We start from the raw sequence: 16,237 nt of genomic DNA, 5'->3' as shown, positions 1-16,237 counted from the left end.
ACTTTAACGCCTGTGCAGCTAGAAACCACTTAATTTCAATCCATCATCACTCTAACATTCTTTAATTTTGCAATGTTTCTGTAGATAATCTTTAAATTTCTTCCAATCTTCTTCCACCGACTCTTCTCCCTAGTCACGGATTCTACCAGTCATTTCCGCCAGTTCCATATAGTCCATCAGTTTCATCTGCCATTCCTCCAGTGTGGGTAGCTCTTGTGTCTTCCAATACTTTGCGATGAGTATTCTTGCTGCTGTTGTTGCGTACATAAAGAAAGTTCTATCCTTTTTTAACACCGATTGGCCGACTATGCCCAGGAGAAAGGCCTCTGGTTTCTTCAAAGGTTTCTGGTATTATTTTTAAATGCAAAGTATTCCTCAAACAATTGTTCAACACAAAAAGGCTTGACGTCTTCTAATTGCATGTTCTCCTTCTCCTTTGTGAGTGCCTTCCCTGTGTGCAAGAAAGCCACTCATGAAGGAGGATTACGACACTGGATCAAACTCACCTGCTGCCTTCTTCCTTCCCCTTCCCCCCAAAAGAAAGGGGGACCACCACCAGCCATCTAGCACTGGAGAGAGTGGCTGTGGGGTGTGCAGGAGGCCCTGCCAACATAAACAACTTTGCAGAGCCCACAATCCTACCGCGTCATGGACTTCCTGCCGGTGGGGGGGGTGAGGGGAAGAGATTAGGTGCTATTCCAGCCTCCTCCTTGCTCAGATGGAGGTTGAGGCCCACGGTGCTCAGTCCTTTCCCCTTTCACAAAGAACTGCTTGGTGAAATGGAACAGTGTGCATTGTCAAACCACCAGTGGGACTAAAAAAACAACCCGGGAATTTGGGCACATTTTAAAAATCCATCCGGATAGAAATTTTAAACCTGAAAAAGAGGGCATGTCTGGGGGGAAACCAGATGTATGGCAACCCTACATTAGTTAGTACTGGCAGCAGCTCTTCAGTATGTATGTCAGTACCTAAGTATGTCAGAGATTGAAGCTGCAAAGCAGATGCTTTGCCACTGAGCTACAGCCCTTCTTTACCCCATTACTTATTTTTAGAGTTCCTCCCACCCTGGAGATTGGTGAGCCAATGGCAATCGGTAACTTGTGGTTGGCAAGCTGTTGACCCAGTGAGTGCCATCTGTGAAAAGGGGCAATGCCATAGTAAGGGGTCGTTAGAAGAGGAATTAAAAATAAAACTGATTATATCGCAACAGCATTATACAAATCGATAGTGTGACCACACTTGTAATATGCATATAATTCTAGTTGCCTCTCTTCAAAAATAGTATTATGGTGCTGGAAACTGTTCAGAAAAGGGCAGCAACTCTGTTATGATGAAGGGTTACAACTTTTGGAGTTTCTTAATTTAGAGAAAAGGTGAGTAAAAGGAGACATGATAGGGGTGTTAAAATTATTCATGATGTGGAAAAAGTGGATAGAAAAAAGGCTTCCTCTCCCCCCTTCCACTCTTATAACGCTAGAACTCAGGAACATCCAATGTAGCTGAATGTTGAAATATTCAGGACAGATGACATAAAGTACTTCTTCGTGTAGGAATCTGCTCCCTTAAAACATAGTACTGACTACCAACTTGGATAACTTTCAAAGAGGATTAGACAAATCCATGGAGGATGAGGCTGTCTTCGTCTACTAGCCATGATGGCTGTGTTCTTTCTCCATTGCGGGAGAATCACCATTGGGGAAGACTGCTGTTGAGCTCAGATCCCACTTTAGGGCTTCCTATAGGCATCTGGTTGGCCACTGTGAGAAAAGGATGATGGACTAGAAAAGCCATTGGTATGATTCTAGCAGGTTCTTCTTACATGGATATGTTCTATATTCATCTTGGCTAGTTATACCTTTTGCAGGCCAAATTAACACCATCTCTTTTCAGAGTCGAATTAAGGCAATTTTCATGAATACTGGTGATTATTTTGCAGCCCATTCAATGTTGAGATGCCAATGGAAGGTGTGCTAGTTCAGGATTCCATTTTCTTTCCTTCCACCAATATTATGTGAGATAAATTACCAGGTCAAGCTACATTTACTGCTTTGGGAGGAAGGGTGGGATATAAATTTAACAAATGAAATTAAATAAGTGTTCATACATTTGGTCTAGTATTCTGACTAGCTGCAGCTCTTCAGAGTCCCAAGAAGAATTCTTTCTCCATACCTTATAGCTTATTTTTTTATATATATAAGATATTTATTAAGGTTTTTTGAAATATTACAGTGAAAATGAAAAAGAAAAAAGAAAATTACAAAATAAAAACAGTTAAAAACACACATATTTTCTATTACTTCAGCACACATATTTTCCTTTAGCTTATTTCCCGGACCTCCTCGTACCTCCCTTTTTTGTATTCCACTTCAATTTATTGGGTCAGCAAATCCTTACCATTAGATTTTAACCCATTTATAACCCTTTTTTCATATTCTCTTAGAGCATTACAGCTGGAAACCGCTTAATTACTATCCAACATCATTCTATCATTCATTAATTTTACAATATTTCTGTAAATAGTCTTTAAATTTCTTCCAATCTTCTTCCACCGACTCTTCTCCCTGGTCTCGGATTCTGCCAGTCATTTCTGCCAATTCCATATAGTCCATCACCTTCATCTGCCATTCTTCCAAAGTGGGTAGATCTTGTGTCTTCCAATACTTTGCAATGAGTATTCTTGCTGCTGTTGTAGCATACATAAAAAAAGTTCTGTCCTTCTTTGGCACCAATTGGCCGACAATGCCCAGAAGAAAGGCCTCTGGTTTCTTCAAGAAGGTATATTTAAATACCTTTTTCAGTTCATTATATATCATTTCCCAGAAAGCCTTAATCCTTGGGCACGTCCACCAAAGGTGAAGGAATGTACCTTCAGTTTCTTTACATTTCCAGCATTTATTGTCGGGCAAATGATAGATTTTTGCAAGCTTGACTGGGGTCATGTACCACCTGTATATCATTTTCATAATATTCTCTCTTAGGGCATTACATGCCGTAAACTTCATACCTGTGGTCCATAACTGTTCCCAGTCAGCAAACATAATATTATGTCCAACATCTTGTGCCCATTTAGTCATAGCAGATTTCACCGTTTCATCCTGAATATTCCATTTCAACAGCAAGTTATACATTCTTGACAAATTCTTAGTTTTGGGTTCTAACAGTTCTGTTTCTAGTTTTGATTTTTCCACCTGGAAGCCAATTTTCTTATCCAACTTATATGCCTCCATTATCTGATAATAATGAAGCCAATCTCTCACTTTGTTTTTTAGTTTCTCAAAACTCTGCAATTTCAATTTGTCTTCTTCTTGTTCCAAAATTTCCCAATATTTCGGCCATTTGGCCTCCATATTGAGCCTTTTCAGAGCTTTCGCTTCCATCGGTGACAACCACCTTGGGGTTTTATTTTCCAGTAAATCCTTGTATCTTATCCAAACATTAAACAGTGCTTTCCTGACAATATGATTTTTAAATGCTTTATGTGCTTTGACCTTATCATACCATAAATATGCATGCCATCCAAATACGTTGTTAAAACCTTCTAAATCCAAAATGTCTGTATTTTCAAGAAGTAGCCATTCTTTCAACCAGCAAAAAGCTGCTGATTCATAATAAAGTTTAAAGTCTGGCAGGGCAAATCCACCTCTTTCCTTTGCATCAGTTAATATCTTAAATTTTATTCTGGGCTTCTTGCCCTGCCAGACAAATCTAGAAATATCTCTCTGCCACTTCTTGAAACAATCCATCTTGTCCACAATTTGCAATGTCTGAAACAAAAACAACATTCTAGGCAATACATTCATTTTTATCACAGCAATACGACCCAACAGTGAAAGCTTCAAATTTGACCAGATTTCTAAATCTTTTTTCACTTCCGTCCAACATTTTTCATAATTATCTTTAAATAAGTTCCCATTTTTGGCTGTCATATTAATCCCCAGGTATTTCACTTTCTTAACCACAGTCAGGCCTGTCTCATTCTGAAACCTCTCTCTTTCAATCGGTGTTAAATTTTTCTCTAAAACCTTAGTTTTTAGCTTGTTCAATTTAAATCCTGCCACATGACCAAATTCTTGAATTAATTCTAAAACCCTTTTAGTACTAGATTCTGGCTTCTGTAACATCAGTACTAAGTCATCTGCAAATGCTCTCAGTTTGTACTGTTTGGCTCCGACCTGTATACCTTTAACCAACCGGTCCCTTCTAATCATATTCAGCAGAACCTCCAGGACCGATATAAAAAGCAGTGGGGAGATTGGGCACCCCTGTCGCGTCCCTTTTTCTATCTTAAATTCTTCCGTCACCACATTATTTACAATTAATTTAGCCTTTTGTTCAGAGTATATTGCACCTATACCATTTTCAAAACCTTGGCCTACCCCCATCCCCTGTAGGTTCTTCTTCATGAAGCTCCAAGAGATATTGTCAAAAGCTTTCTCCGCATCCACAAATATCAGAACTGCTTTAGTGTTAATATTCACTTCTAGTTTTTCCAAAATATCAATTATATTCCTGAAATTGTCAGACAAGTGTCTTCCCGGGAGAAAGCCCGCTTGGTCTTTATGAATCTCTTTCCATCAATACTTTTTTCAATCTCTTGGCCAAAATGTCTGCAAAAATTTTGTAATCCACATTAAGTAACGATATAGGGCGGTAGTTCTTAAGCTGAGTCTTTTCAGTCTCTGTTTTAGGTATAAGTGTAATGTACGCCTCTTTCCACAACTCTGGTGCCCTTTTCCCTTCCAAAATTTCATTGCAGACTTCCTTCAAAGGTTGCAATAGCCACTCTTTCAAGGATCTATAATATCCTTGATATTGATCTATAATAGCCCATCCGGTCCTGGAGATTTGCCCAATTGCATGTTTTGAATGGCACCTTCCACTTCCTGTTCAGATATTTTATAGTTCAGCATTAATTTACTTTCTTGAGAGATTTTTTGTAATCCATTTGTCTTCAAAAATCGGTCTATGTCCATTTCTTTCTGTGGCCCTTGCGTGTATAATTGTTTAAAGTACCTCTGGAAACAGTTTCTAATCTCAATTGAGTTGTGTATATTCTTTCCTTCCACTTCTAAGTTTGTAATAGTATTTAATTTTTGTCTTTTTTTCATTTGCCAGGCCAACAATTTCCCACATTTATTAGCTGATTCAAATGTTTTTTGTCTCATTTGTTTAATTTTCCATTCTATTTCCTGATTCATCATTTTCATGTATTGTACTTGATATAATTTTATTTCTCTCAGAATCTCCTGCGACTTTGGTTTTGCTCTCAATTTCTTCTCACTTTCTTTTATTTTCTCCAAAATTTTATCTTTCTTCTCATTCTGACTTCTCTTCTTTATTGCATTCTGTTGTATCAGAAACCATCTCATGACCGCTTTGCTTGCGTCCCAGATTACTCTTTTTTCCACATTTGTGTTCATATTTATTTCAAAATAAGTCTCTCAAAGTTTTTTGGGCCTTTTTATATACTTCTTCATCTCTAAATAAGGTGTCATTCATCCTCCATCTGAAGGATCCAGTTGATATTTGTTTCATCTCCATCCTTACAGCGTTATGGTCGGAGCAGGTTTTTGGGCAGATTTCTACTTTCTTTATCTTTTGTGCCATTCCTCTAGTTATCCATATTTGGTCAATTCTAGTCCATGTCATCTTGGCTTCAGAAAAGAAGGTTCCCTCTCTTCCCAAGGGGTTCTTTACTCTCCAGATATCCACTAAGTCTATATTGTCTGTCATCTCAAAAAATGTTTTCGGTAGTCTACCATCCTTGGTAACTACCTGTCTTTGTGCCTTATCCATGTTTGTAGATACTACTACATTCATGTCCCCCATCAAAATCAAATTGTAATCCAAATAGTCCAGTAAAGTCTCGTGCAACTTTTTAAAGAATTCAGATTTCCCCTCATTCGGTGCATAAATTCCTACTATCAAGAATTTCTCTCCTTGAACTTGAATTTCAATTGCCAAAAATCTTCCTTGGTCATCTTTAAAAATTAATTTCGGTGATATTCTCTCTTTTGCATATATTACAACTCCTCTTTTTTTAACTTTGTCAGATGAGATAAACTCCTGTCCCAATCTTTTATTAATCAGTAGTTTCCTGTGTAGCCTTGTTATATGTGTTTCTTGTAAACAAATCAAGTCCAATTGTTCCTTTTTTAATAGATGAAAAACACTTTTTCTCTTTCGAGGGGAGTTTAAACCATTACAATTCCAACTTAACAGTTGCAGAGCCATGATGGGGTTACTTCACTTTACCTCCAACTGCACCAAGTGTCTGTTCTTGTTCTGTAGATGGTGTCTCTTTCTCTGGGCCGTGCAATCCAAAAGAAGTTTGCTATGTCTAGTATGCCTTTTGGCTCTTCTCCAGATTCCGCTTCTTTCTGTAGGTCTTCTTCGTGATCTTTCAAGAACCTGTCCTTATCATTAACTGATCTTATTTTTATCTTTCTTCCTTTGTATTTAAAAGATAGGCCTTGAGGAAATTCCCACCTGAAAAGAATTCTATTTCTTTTCAACAGGGCAACTAGGTCTCCGTAGTTAAACCTTAAGTCCAAAAGATGTTTTGGAATGTCCTTAAATATCACCACACTTGAGTCGTAAATTTCCAAAGTCTTTTGATAGTGCAAATTCAAAATTTTGTCTCTCTCTTCTTTTGTTCGAAGGGTAATCAAGCAGTCCCTCACCTTGTTCCTGCTTTGTCCTCTTCCAAGTCTAAATGCATTCACTATCTTAAATTCTTCCTTCCCCAAGTCCTGTTGCCAAAAATCTGTAAATTCCTGTGTAAGAAAGTCAGCCAGGTTATCTTTCTCCCGTTCTGGTACGGCCCTGATTCTTAAATTTCTTTGTCTCTCTTTCAATTCAATCATAGACAATGTCAAATCGTGGTCCTCCAATTTCTTATATACTGGTGGTATCTTCTCTTGAATAGCAATTGCAATATCTTTTGCTTCTTCGGCTATCTTTCGGGTCGAAGCAGATTCCTGTAATAATTTTTCAATAGACTCTGTATTGGTGTTCACCTTCTGTCCCAAATTATTAATACTTGTAGTATTCAGATCAATTTTACCTGATGCTTCAGCTACTTGTTTATTAGTCTCGGCTACCTGCTTAGCTAAATTTTCCAAAGATTCATTAATTTTTCCAAGTGAATGTGCCAAAACGTCTTCGGACGACATAACTTTTGATTTGACCTGTGGGGGTGCAGCCCCTGATGTTCCAGATGCTCCAGATGTTGAAGCCCTTCGCTGCTGCACAGTATCTATCCGATAGAGTCTGCAAGACCTAGTAGTTTTTTCCTGCGCCAGCTCTATCTTTCCTTTCCCATCTGCCATAACACTCTCATGAGAATTCAAGGTCGTTCCCACAGTTGAAAGTTTGTTTTGGAATGGAATTTTCCTCTAACCCAGTTTTTATTGTAACAATGTCCAGCCTCCTCTAGGGGGACACAGTAGCAGCCAAAGCTTGCAACTTTTAAGAACAAAGATGGTCTTTATAAGTCCCCCAATTCACTTAAAAACAACAGTTTCAGTGCACTTGAACAGTTACTTTAAAGCCAGGAGAAGTCCAGAAACACTGTATCTCTTCTGCAGAGTTAGCTGTCAAAAATCCTCTGCTTACCGATAGGCTTTCCACTGAACGGCATTCCTTGTCTAGGGGCAGTCTGTTCCCAGGTTTTAAGCAGCAGATTTTAGCTTCCTTTCCCCCATTTTTTTGCAGGTAAATACAACTCAAACCTTCCCCCCTCCTCTCCTGCAATCCGGAGGGGAGCCCACTTTCCAGATGTTAAGATTTAAGTCTTTTTTCCGAACGTCTTTCTATGTTTCTGCTTTACAGTCTCTTTGCTTTGATCTATTTACAAGAAAGGAAGGCAGACTTCCTGGTTATACCTTCCCGCTTCGATGCCGAATTAGCTGTTTTTTCTCCTTTTAAATCCAATCTAATCCTACTCACGGGTAGTTGCTTTCAAAATCCAATTATCCCAGGAAAAAGTCAGCGCTCTCCGATAACGGCTGTGCGGCTTCACTCCGCGGAAGAAGCAGTCGACTCTCAGCACCGCGCCGCTCACCCCGTCCCGCTCCGGAGCCCTTAAAAGGGTCCCTTCGCAACTTGGGGGGGCGCAAATGGTGCCCGCCGAGTCCCCACGTTCACAGGCTTCCCCCGCCTGTGATTTTTAAAGGGTCCCCGCTTTGCCGCAGCGGTAAGACCCGATCCCGCGGAGCTGGTCCCTCCGAGAATCAGAGGGAATCTGCCATTAACGATGGCGCTGACCCGGAAGTCCCCCCCTTATAGCTTATTCTTTTAACTAGAGAAGCTGGCGGCTGAACCTGTGGCTTTTTGCATACAAATGCCAAATGTTTCTTTCTAGTGAGTGGGGGAGTCAAATGCATCTTACCCACTTCCCCTAGATTGCAATCATCTCATGGTGAGAGTGAAACAATCCACTGATGTAAAAGAGAAAATGATCACATAAACTGGTCTTGTAGAGAAGAGAATAATTTTAGATAACCTTTATCACAAAAATGGTGGAATTCTAGACATATGTTATATAATAATAAGGCTTCCATTCAACCTATTCCAGGCTTCTTAGTCACCTATTCTGATTTACTGGGGGGAAATGCCACCATTGACAATGGTACAATGTAATCAGATGATTAATCCGAAGCCTAAAATAAGTCCATGAGACACTTATAATTCAATACCAATTTTCCCTACTGAGAGCTTGCCACTAAACTAGAAATTAAGGAAGAAAGATAAGTGGCGGGCCACCTCTCCTATGTTATTTATTCTGAATAATATCACATTCCGCCTGACTCCCCCACATTGAGTTGCAAATGCCAAATACTCAACATTTTCATTCTAGGGTCCTTGTAGTAGCAGCTATAGTATGAACACAGAATGTCTCATACATACAAAGTCCTCTGCATTAACTGGCTGTTCGGGATGGGATATAACGGCCCCAACTTTCTGAACTATGGAGTCACAAGCCAAGAAAGAGGGTGAAGACCCCAACCTCACCTCCTTCCATTGTGTATTGGCTTCAGTTCCAGTCTCTTTAGACCAGAATTGCCTGTTATGGATGATATTTTAACTTTAGTCCTCAGGCCCGTACAGAGCTTGTCTGAGGCCCAGTGCATGAGTCTTCTTAGAATAAACTTCTTGGCATGACAGCATAAGTCTGGCAATACTCTCGTGGCACCCCCTGGCCAGCATAGCCCTCTGAAGCCTGGGACAAGTGTACCCAACTACACCCCATCTCTTCATGGGCTTGTTGGGCCTACACGTAATAGACCCACTGAAATTAGTAGAGATGACTAACTTAGGTTCATGAATTTTAACCAATCTACTCTGGATAGGACTTAGTTGAAAAGGACCCTGCATGAGGGACACAGAACTCTAGCTTCATGGAAGTCTAATAACCAGGATTTTGACCTTAAGCCAGAGATCCACATTTTGGATGCTTTGAGAAAGTCTAGTTTAAAGAGGCTAATAGTGACATAGGTATGTAAAAGAGTAAAGGAGGAGCAATGAATGGGTATGATGGCCCAATACTTGTTCTTGACTTTGATGGAGGGGACCTTAACTTGGGGAATGGCTGCCACTCAGCGCTAGAGTATGTGCTTTGGCTATAGGCAAGCCTGAGAATTTGGAGCAAAATAGAAATGGGAATGGAAATTGCTGATGTCTACTTATACCCTATCTGGAATAAAAATCAATCCAGAGAATATGATTTATTTGTTGTTGTTGTTGTTGTTGTTGTTGCTGCTGCTGCTGCTGCTGTTGCTGCTTTCAGTCCATAAATGATTCAGAATTACCGGTATGTTTCCTCCTCATTTGCATTGTGTATCCTTTGAATTGAAATGAATAGGGTGGAATAACATAATTAAAATGTAATTAATGTAATTTCATCATAGTGGACAGCAAGATGACTAATGTAGTTTTTGACAGAAGGTGACCTACAGTGGAATGGAAAAGGGCTGCATGTTAAAAATACATGGTAGAACAGAAAAGTGGAAACATCCCCTTTTTCTTACAAAAAGTCCCATGTTCAATTCTCATCCTCTCCAGTTAGGGTTATGAAATATCTGTGCATGGAAATTGGGAGAGTTGCTACTTGTCGGTGAAGACAATAATGAGATAGGTAGACTAATGGCCTGACTCAGCATGGGGTAGCTTTTTGTGTTCATGTGTGATTTGCAAAACCATGGTTTAGAAAGCTAGGATCATTATGTCAAAAAATGTCCATTTTCTTCAGTGCCAGGTATGAATCCACATCGGAAATTATCCTTTGTCGGGTCTGCATTTTCAAATGAATGTTCCTAAGTCACATTTCTTGATACATGGATGAGAATGCAATTATCCTTTGGATTTTTCATTCCTCTGAATTTCATGATGCAGCTCTTGGCTAAAGGAGGAGGAGGTGGAGGAAGGAAGGAAGGAAGGAAAGAAGGAAGGAAGGAAGGGAGGGAGGGACAAAGTGCATAACACATGTGCATCTCAGGTTAAAATAAATGTTTATTTCTTAAGTTTACCATAACTGACATTATTCCTGGCCTTTTGTCCTGCTGGCTGGGGCTGATGGGAGATGCCAAGCCTAAGAACATGTGGAGGGGCACATGTTCCTCCATCCTATTTTCAGGAGTGCTCTTTTGCTTCCATTTATACTTTGCTTTTATCTTTGTAAGTGCAGGTCTTCTCCCAGCCAAGCTCTGACACCAGCTTTCCCATCAATTTGGGAACCTGTGCTTATTGTTGAATGTCTAAATTCTAGCCTCAGGCAACTATGCTTATCTCAATGTTCTCTCTTTACATGCTGCTACATTTTGGCATCAAAAATCCCCCCCCCCCCAAAGATGGGTTGCACAGCTCAAAACACACTGGGATTCTGATTATTCACTGAAACAATACATTTCATGTGCACCTGATATAATCTCCCTTGGGTCAGGATTTGGAGGCAGTCTCTCCTTTTTGTGACATTATAGGCCTTGAAGCAAGTTCTTGTGTTTAAAAAGGTGTCTGACATGCTGTGGTCCTTCCCTGCCATTACAGGGACGTACACTGCAACTTCATTTTCATCCCTTGTTCTCAGAAATGCATAGAAATGGATTCACCCAGTGGGCATAATACATGTTAAAAGAAAGCAGTCTGGGAGGAGATGTTGCATACCAAAATACACATTTGAAAAGGATTCCCTAGGAAAATGGCAGCAGTGCACTCGCATCCAAATGCTTCCCATGGCACTCTGCTTTCCCAAAGTTGGCATTCATTCTTTGATAAGTCATTAGAAGAGATGACATGTATATCTTGGCACAACTGGAACCCAGGGAGAAGCTGACAGATGTTAGAGTATAAATCAGTTGTGATGAGCAATGCTTAGCCTCTAGAGACATCTTCTGGTCTTCCACTAAAGGTTACTGAACCAGAGATAATACAAAGATGCAGATACAATTATACAGAAGAAAACACAAGGTGCTTTCTATCTCCACTTAGAAAAGCCTAATGTATGAATAATGTTCCATCTGTATGACAGCCAAATGCAAACAGAAATTGATTTTCTATGTACTAAGTTCAGCGTCACTGACTTAAAACAAGCTCCGTGACTTGAGGGACATTGTCAGGGATATGTACAAAATTCATGACATAAGATGGTTCTCTAAATGAGAAACTGGGACAACAGCGTGGATGGGGACAGTTTGGGAGGGGCGGCAAGTTGACATTGCATGAAACTTTTGTAGCATGTAATCCAAACTAATCAGGCACTGAAGGCATTTCAAGGAAGACTAACAAAGTTTCGTCAGATAAAATCTTTTCTAAAGCATTTGAAATGTGTCAAATGCTGTTGTACAGCTATGTAGCCTGCTATTAACTTCTCTAGATGCACAAATAAGATGAAAGTAATGGGAAAGGAACAGTCGTCTCATTGCTAACAAGGTTGGGGAGATGGATTTTTCTGCCGGTGGCCTCAGCCATTCCATAGTCCGCTGCCATCTAAATCAAGACAGGAGCAAGGCCCACCTGCATCAGTGCCCGCTAATGTCATTCTCAAGATACTAGATGGTGATTCAAATGCCCCTGACAATTGAGCAGAGGAAGGAAACTATAATAGGCCAATGGTAAACCCGCCGTTATCAGTCATATAATGTCATTGATATATCAAATTTATATATAACATTTTAAATAATAAATCGATATAGCCAAGGAGAAAAACTTGACACCTAAGAGATTATGCTATAATAGTAATATTTGCATTAAAAGATATTGTCCAAATTTTGGTGATCACACAAACTCTGATTTTTTTTAAAAAAATACATGTTGCCAGAGTTCGTTTTAGATTTCTTTCCCATCCACTCCCTGAGCACAGTTTTAACCTCCATTATAAACTTACTGCCTAATGAGGACTGGTATCATTGTTGGCATCCATCTGTCCCAAGAGACAATGGAGTGCGCCTCCAGGGGTGAAGTCAAACCATTGCATTAGCAGCATGGAAGTGACCTCCCTGGATGCAAGCCTGGGCTGTGTTCCTGGGCTGCTCAGCTGACAAGACCACCACCCTCTGGGTCTCGCTGATGTGGTCCAAAGGAAAGCACAGCAGTATGTTTGGCTGCAGAAGTTGCCAGAAGGAGGTGTACAAGGTTTACTCATTATTATTTTTCCCCAAAGATATTCCAATCTCTCTCTCTCCTCCCCCCACTCCCTGTTTTCTGCCCAGAAATGGCTGCAGCTGAGCAGCAAAACACAATCAAGTAAAGAAGTAGGCAATTTCCCACTGTTCAGGTATCTTAATCCATTTTTGTGTATGAGGTTGGGCCATTTCCCCCCTTTGTATTCAGATAACTTAGATTTGGGTAATGATTGTCACAATAGTGGGATCGGTGTGTATTTGTGTATGGTATTTCACTTATATGTGTATCTTCGTACCTCCCATTAATAACCACACTTTTGTTGGAGAACTCCATTTGCCCCATTTTAAAAACTCAGAGGGGTTCACAACAATTTTAAAACTAAAATAACCATAGGATTAAATTCCATTTCTCTCTCTCTCTCTCTCTCTCTCTCACACACACACACACACACAATCCTAAGTATGGCAGAAATTCAGGAGAAAGGATTGCAAAGAAGAGGTCTGAGTCTCCCTTCCTGCAGTGATGCTCTACCATTTTGAATTTTATCTATGCATCAATTCAGTGCATACCACAAACTCTTTGGAAACTCACATCTTTTTTACTCTAAGGCAAAGGCAGCCCTCCAGATAACTAATATGTAAGAGTAAGTCTCTCTCTCTTTTGTAGGAAGATAAATAAATTGTCAAGTAGGAACCTTTAACTTCATAGCTTTTATTTATTCCATTTCTCTCTCTCTATCCCATCAGAAATGGGCCACATTTTTTACTAGGAGTTGGGAGCACCTTTTCTCTCCAATCTTCTAAAGATTTTTAAATATAGATTTATTCAAGTGGGGCTGCAGCAGCTTGGTAGATGGAGACTAATAAACACCAGCACAGTGTGAGACTGATTTTATGCACAGCAACTTGGCAGCCTCAGAGCATTTGCTGTAGAATATGGATATGCTAATGCACCTCCCTTGTGAGAAAACTCCATTGCCTGAGAAGAGTCAAAATTTCTGGGTAGTACACACAGAGGCATCTCCCACAGAATCTGCTTTCTAGAATCAAATCATTATCATCACTGTCATAATTAATAATAATAATTTGACTATTATGGACAATTTGGAAACCAATTACCAGCCTAGTCACAAAGCCCAAATGGGGATGGGGGTATATTTGGATATGGTAAGAGCGATAAACTTTGAAAAGGTGTTGTTTAGAAGACTCACAAACTAATGGGGTGTCTGTAGTTCATTTATAACATAAATGCATCACAGTGTGGAATATTCAGAAGCAAAATATTCTGAAGGCAGCTTGGTAATGTTGATAACTAAAGGAACTACCTGAGCCCTAAAATGATGGATGGAGGCTCTTCTCTAAATGCTTCCTTTATCTCAAGAAGCCGGGTGGTTCCAGGGCAGAGGGTACTTTTGGTGGTGCATTTTTGTTTATTCTACCATGCCTTTCAACATCTTTTAACACAAGGATGAGTGACCTGTAACTAGGGATCCTGGAGAATTTAAGTTCACAAAAGATGCATAATTACTGATTTTTTCCCCAAAAAATATCATTTTGACATTTCTTTTACATTGATATGAATATGTTATACAAATAGTTACATTAGTTATGCAACTGACACAACATACATTAAATAGCAAACAACAAGACAAGTAATGCAATATTTTGTGCAAACCAAACTTCAGTGGACTATAAACAGCACTGGTTGTGACAAATAAAGGTCAGAACAGAAATTGCTGTTGTCTTACATCCCTGCCTGTGACCGATCAGATGTTTGTGAACTTCAGCTTTCATAATCCTTGGCCTCTGGCCATGCTGAATAGGGCAGTGATGGGAGTTGAGGTTGAACAATATTGGGAGGGTCAAAAGTTCCTCACACCAACTTTAACATAATTTAAAGATTAATGATATTTATCTCTGCTTTTACAGCACTTGTTTTTACCCCTTAAGAAGCTATTTTAGCTCCCTGTTATAACTATATGCTCTCTAGCTGATTGTGTTTGGCATTTTGATTTACATTCTATCCTGGTTTAATGTGAAGTGTACTGCTGCACACTGTTGAAAAGTTATTGCTCTCTACAGTACTTTCTTCTGTTGTGCCACTGAGTTGGGCTTGTGACATCTGAGCACAGGCTCATGTTTCTCGTCAAACAAATGAGCAGTAACCATGGTTTGTTCTTAGGCTACTGCTTACGGTTTCTCTGGGGAAACAAAGCAAGAGCCTGGGTTTTGATGTCATGATAACCCAGACTCTAGCTTGCTTCTTGGTGATTCACCAGCAGCAGGAATGGAGGAGTGGAGTTGCAACTTATGAGCAACCTGAATGAGTTCATTCACATTGACACACTGCTTGTATTTAACCGTGGTTTAATGTGGCGTGTGAATTCAGACACTGAGAACTGCTTTAAAATGGATAGCTTTTATAACAATGAAGATCTTGTGCATGAAAAAAGCAGTCCAAAACATTTTTATTTAAAAAACCCAAAGAAACAAAAACACTTAACATTTTGCATTAGGGCCAAATGAAGCTTTATGGGGTGGGAGTTCCCTAAAGCTTGACACTATCAATGTATATTGGCCTTGAGAACGACAGCTCCTGGTAATCATCGCCAAGCAAGTCTTGAAGAAAAACATGGTGGATTTCCAAAAACATTTGCGTAAAATCCAGGGTGGCTGTCTACCAGCTCTATCTGGTACGCCAACTGAGATGCTACTTGCCTGCGCACTGTGTTGCCAGAGTGGTACATGTGCTGGTTATCTCCCACTTGGAATACTGCAATGCGCTCTATGTGAGGCTATATATGAAGGTGTTTCGGAAACTGCAATTAATCCAGAATCCAGCTAGACTGGTGACTGGGAACAGCCGCCAAGACCACATAACACCAGTCCTGAAAGACCTACATTGGCTCCAAGTACGTTTCCGAGGACAATTCAAAGTGTTGGTGCTGACCTTTAAAGCCCTAAACAGACTCATTCCTGTATAGCTGAATGGGCGTCTCCACCCCCATTGTTCAGCCCGGACACTGAAGGCCTCTTCTGAGGGCCTTCTGGTGGTTCCCACACTGTGAGAGTGGAGCTACAGGGAACCTGTAGTAGCACCCACCCTGTAAAATGCCCTCCCATCAGATGTTAAGGAGATGAGTAATTATATAACATTCAGGAAACATCTGAAGACGGTCCTATATAGGGAAGCTTTTTATGGTTTAAGGTTTTACTATGATTTTATATATGCTGGAAGCCACCCAGAGTGGCTGGGACAACCCAGTCTGATAGGTGGGCTACAAATAATAATAAAAATGTTATCATTATCATTGTCATTATCATTATTATTATGTCCCAGCATTGCATGGCAGTAACAAGAGAGGAAAGGAACAAACTTCCCCTAGCATGCTAAACCATAAAGAGTACAAAGCTTTGGATTGGTTTGGAAAAATATGGGGATGGGGAGAAGAGCTTGTACCATTTCTGAATTAATCCAAGGCAAGGTCACCCATCTCTGCTGAGAAACAAATCAATATATATCTACCAAATACCAAAAAAAGGAAACAGTCTCTCTCTCTCTCGCACAAACACACACACACACACAGAGAGAGAGAGAGAGAGAGAGAGAGAGA

This window comes from Podarcis pityusensis (genome assembly GCF_964106645.2).
Source record: "Podarcis pityusensis genome assembly, chromosome: Z".
NCBI lineage: Eukaryota > Metazoa > Chordata > Lepidosauria > Squamata > Lacertidae > Podarcis > Podarcis pityusensis.
Note: the sequence above shows the minus strand (reverse complement) of the source record.